The 5,000-nt window shown below is 46.4% G+C and overlaps 1 protein-coding gene, 1 long non-coding RNA gene and 1 pseudogene across 3 annotated transcripts in view; all 3 read left to right on the top strand.

Annotated features, from left to right (window-relative positions):
• Positions 1–1,821, top strand: part of LOC112241360 (fibroblast growth factor receptor substrate 2) — an 84,564-nt gene extending 82,743 nt beyond the window's left edge. For both annotated transcript variants that reach the window (XM_042317433.1, XM_042317434.1), the window contains exon 7: positions 1–1,821. This exon is cut by the window's left edge and continues 2,260 nt beyond it. The gene's annotated coding sequence lies outside the window, so the exon portion shown is untranslated.
• A 1,208-nt stretch (positions 1,822–3,029) lies between these two features.
• LOC121845674 lies at positions 3,030–4,312 on the top strand. Its single transcript, XR_006082685.1, has 2 exons — positions 3,030–3,207; positions 4,158–4,312. It is a non-coding gene; the product is annotated as an uncharacterized LOC121845674 (long non-coding RNA).
• Positions 4,313–4,360: 48 nt separating this feature from the next.
• LOC112241361 overlaps positions 4,361–5,000 on the top strand; it is a 6,241-nt pseudogene continuing 5,601 nt past the window's right edge.

Genomic DNA, 5,000 nt, shown 5'->3' with positions numbered 1-5,000 from the left:
AGCAGACTGGTACCCAGGCTATACTGAAAGGGGACTGATGGTACCAGGTACACACCAATATAACACTATTTTATTCCTGAGGTCATTTGATACCTAATTAAAGAAGGGAGTGAAACACCTTGACTTCTAGCCTGGTCCCAGATCAGTCTGTGCTCTTGTCTACTCCTTCGCTGTCATTGTCAAGCCAAACAAATGAGTGACAGGGCGTTGGCATGACGGCACAAACAGACTGGTACCCAGGCTACCTGTTATTCCGAGTGCCTGTGTAAGTTTAGCTTGCAGGTGATGTGCCAAACAGCGAGGTCTCTTTGAATGACGGACCTCCTCACCAATCTCTCTCTCGGTACCAATCTTTTATAGTGCTGATCATAAACTGAAATGGTTTTAAAGTCAACACTCGTGTCGCTATTTGAAGCTGACTTCCTTGTTGCCCTAATGGCTGTGGCCTCCAATGGTGTGTTATGTTAGTGGGCCTACCAGGGTTGGGCTCAATTCCATTTCAATCCCAGTCGATTCAGGAAGTACACTGAAATTCCAATTCTCTTCGATGCTTTTCAACGAGGAACATGTGGAATTGGAACTTGGTTTACTTTCTGAATTGACGGAATGGAATTGACCCCAAGCCTGGAGTCTTCGGCCATGTCTCGGGGTCAACGTCTTGGTACACCACAGTCACTTTAGCCACTACTAGTGTACAGACAGATGGTGTGTATGTATAAATGCCAAATGAGGATGTTCCACAATGCAGCTGTACTAATGGGTTTGTTCATGCTGGCTGTACTGAAAGTACCCAAATCCTACCGTTGGTGTTCCTGTGTGACATCATCATGTTCCAGGTTCCTTCCAGCAGGTTTGGGGTCCAATTTATTTGACTATTCAGTCAATTCAGAGTCGATTTGAAATGTCAGTTTTGTTTCCTGGATGGACAGAACTGAAAGGGAATTGACCCCCGACCCTGCAAACAATAGTCCATTTGTACAGGGGCCCCCTGGTGGTTGTTGTAGAATGTCTTAGTTCAGTCTGAATTTTCCTTCCGAACGTCGTTGTGAACAAGGAAACAGAAAGGGACAGTGTTTCCTACACAATGCTGTCTGACAGCCATGTTTCATAGGAGGAGTTTGGGTTCCAGAGTGTCGTCTTCTGTTACCTGTTCTCTCATTGTATCATATTGTACAAATCATTATTTTTGGGTTCTAACTTGCATTATATTTTTTTCTACCTACATTTTAAAAGAGTTTGTAAACTATAGGAATTGTACAAAAAGTAGTTTAATAGATGTTGTTTATTAAAGAAAGGAACTGTTAGTGGAAAAAATGGATTATTTGCCAAACTCCTTTTTTCAATTCTAGAATATGATGATTTTCACGGAGTTCTAGAATGGGTTCCGTTGGTTCCATTTAAGATGTAAACATTCCTTATTTCCGCTGTTTTGGGTCTCAGAACACCAGACACTATAAAGAACTACGCAGTGAATGAAACAATTCATTACTCACTGGGCACAGACGGCAGTTCAACGTCTATTCCACGTTGGTTGACCGTCATTTTGTTGATTGAACCAGTGAACAGCCCATTGGGTCTCCTGTTGAAAAACATGACTTCATATTGTATGGACTTTACATTGGTGGGAGGGAGGAGATTTTGATATTTGCATTTTTCTGTTCTGGAAATGTGTTTACCAGAATGTTAGTATTTTTTGACCGGATGAAAAACCATAGTGTGTATTTAGATGTCTACAACAATGTTCATACAATATTCCATCACTGCCAACAACCCCCTGTGTTTTGTAGCATGGTGAAATAATAATAAAACAAATGGAACTAAGTGTTGTCTCTGGGTTGTTTTTCTATTTGTGTCATAATTATCATTGATAGTTTATTGTATTGCTTCGGTTTATCTTGTATTTTTTTTAGCTCTCACACACTGTACTGAAGTAAGGAGAGTGACCCCTGGTGGTAATGGAGGGGACATGCAGTCCTTCCTGGACTGGACTGCTTCGGTTTATCTTGTATTTTTTTAGCTCTCACACACTGTACTGAAGTAAGGAGAGTGACCCCTGGTGGTAATGGAAGGGACATGCAGTGCAACTGTCTCCCTGGTGACGGCAATAAGAGTGTGGCAATCATTGATATGGACAGACTTCATTCTGAGTAACAAAGTGCAACGAGGAAGAATTGGACTGGCTGGTCTTACCGTACACCAGGAGGACGTTGTGTAGAGGTGGTCTTACCGTACACCAGGAGGACGTTGTGTAGAGGTGGTCTTACCGTACACCAGGAGGACGTTGTGTAGAGGTGGTCTTACCGTCTTGGAGGAGGTTTGTTTAGAGGTGGTCTTACCGTACTCTCACGACAGGACGTTGTACTGAAGTACACCAGAGGTGGTCTTACCCCTTGTGTAGAGGTGGTCTTACCGTGGAAGGACGTTGTGTAGAGGTGGTCTTACCGTAGTGCAGGTGGTCTTACCGTACACGAGGAGGACGTTGTGTAGAGGTGGTCTTACCGTACACAAGGAGGACGTTGTGTAAGACTTCTTCTGGTGGTCTGGTCTTACCGTACACAAGGAGGACGTTGTGTAAAGGTGGTCTTACCGTACACCAGGAGGACGTTGTGTAGAGGTGGTCTTACCGTACACAAGGAGGAGGTTGTGTAGAGGTGGTCTTACCGTACACAAGGAGGACGTTGTGTAGAGGTGGTCTTACCGTACACAAGGAGGACGTTGTGTAGAGGTGGTCTTACCGTACACAAGGAGGACGTTGTGTAGAGGTGGTCTTACCGTACACGAGGAGGACGTTGTGTAGAGGTGGTCTAAGCTCGTCTCTAATCCCTGCAGGAGAGACCTCTTCACTGGACCAGGATAAGGTGCAGGAGAGACCTCTTCACTGGACCAGGATAAGGTGCAGGAGAGACCTCTTCACTGGACCAGGATAAGGTGCAGGAGAGACCTCTTCACTGGACCAGGATAAGGTGCAGGAGAGACCTCTTCACTGGACCAGGATAAGGTGCAGGAGAGACCTCTTCACTGGACAGGATAAGGTGCAGGAGAGACCTCTTCACTGGACCAGGATAAGGTGCAGGAGAGACCTCTTCACTGGACCAGGATAAGGTGCAGGAGAGACCTCTTCACTGGACCAGGATAAGGTGCAGGAGAGACCTCTTCACTGGACCAGGATAAGGTGCAGGAGAGACCTCTTCACTGGACCAGGATAAAGTAAGAGATGATTCACAGTCAGTTTGTACATATCTGATATCTGCATTAGAATGTTTTATAGACATGCATAGATGTATGTATTCATTTTGAGGGGTTCAGTTTTAGGTATGTTTTCTATAGTTATATCTTACTAATACCACGTATGTTAGTATTGATATATCATTGGTATAACGGGCAGCTTCAATCATGTTGTAATTGATTTATTGTAATCCATTTGAAGTTTTCAAAATGAATGAATCATATTTGTGAATCAATCCGTTGTGGTGATATGGGTGATATGGGTGATGCCCTTTGAACTCCAGGAAAAAGTTTTCACACACAAGGTGAGACTTACCTAAGTTATAAGGAAACTGGTAACCAGTTTACAGGAACAATAAGAAACAGTTGTTGGCCAAGATTATATTATAGGCTAGCATATAGTGCCTTGTATTGTTGCTATCTTCCAAGACTTTATAGAGCAATAACCTTATGGGTCCAACTTCCTGGTTTGTGTTTTCAGCTCCACTTCCTGGTATGGGTTTTCAGCTCTACTTCCTGGTGTGTGTTTTCAGCTCTACTTCCTGGTTTGTGTTTTCAGCTCTACTTCCTGGTTTGTGTTTTCAGCTCTACTTCCTGGTTTGTGTTTTCAGCTCTACTTCCTGGTTTGTGTTTTCAGCTCTACTTCCTGGTGTGTGTTTTCAGCTCTACTTCCTGGTTTGTGTTTTCAGCTCTACTTCCTGGTTTATGTTTTCAGCTCTACTTCCTGGTTTGGGTTTTCAGCTCTACTTCCTGGTTTGGGTTTTCAGCTCTACTTCCTGGTTTATGTTTTCAGCTCTACTTCCTGGTTTGGGTTTTCAGCTCTACATTTATGCAGCACCCGTCTGAAAAATCTGTCCAGTTGACTCACAGAACTTCTGTCAAGAGATATAGCACCACAACAACTGCAGAACTTGATGTTGTGTCCCACACAGACCAGAGGAACAGGGACTTGAGGCCATGGCAGAGCAGGGGGAAGCCCAGGGGACAGGAGAGGAACCACGCACACCCAACACGCCATCCCTGAACCACCGGGGGACAGGAGAGGAACCACGAACACCCAACACGCCATCCCTGAACCACCGGGGGACAGGACCACAGGGGGGGACAGGGGACCACAGGATCCAGGAGGGTCAAGATGTGGAGACCACAGGAGCCTCCCTGCTCCGTCATAACCAGATCCACGCCTCCCTGCTCCGGTTCTACCTACTAGATAAGGACCACAGCAACCTACCCCTCCTCTGGGAGGACCAAGTACCCCCTCTCTGCCTCACCTACTGATAAGGACCACAGCAACGTACCCCTCCTCTGGCCCACTAGATAAGGACCACAGCAACGTACCCCTCCTCTGCCTCCCTGCTCCGGTTCTACCTACTAGATAAGGACCACAGCAACGCCTCCCTGCTCCGGTTCCCCTCCTCTGAAGGACCTCCCCCTGCCTGCTCCCCTCCTCTGCCTCCCTGTTCTACCTACTAGATAAGGACCACAGCAACGTACCCCTCCTCTGCCTCCCTGCTCCGGTTCTACCTACTAGATAAGGACCACAGCAACGTACCCCTCCTCTGCCTCCCTGCTCCGGTTCTACCTACTAGATAAGGACCACAGCAACGTACCCCTCCTCTGCCTCCCTGCTCCGGTTCTACCTACTAGAGAAGGACCACAGCAACGTACCCCTCCTCTGCCTCCCTGCTCCTACTAGATAAGGACCACAGGTTCTACCTACTAGAGAAGGACCACAGCAACGTACCCCTCCTCTGCCTCCCTGCTCCGGTTCTACC

This window comes from Oncorhynchus tshawytscha, unplaced genomic scaffold, assembly GCF_018296145.1.
Source record: "Oncorhynchus tshawytscha isolate Ot180627B unplaced genomic scaffold, Otsh_v2.0 Un_contig_564_pilon_pilon, whole genome shotgun sequence".
Classification (NCBI taxonomy): Eukaryota; Metazoa; Chordata; class Actinopteri; order Salmoniformes; family Salmonidae; genus Oncorhynchus; species Oncorhynchus tshawytscha.
The sequence above is the reverse complement of the archived record's forward strand: the minus strand, read 5'-3'. Positions and strand labels throughout refer to the sequence as shown.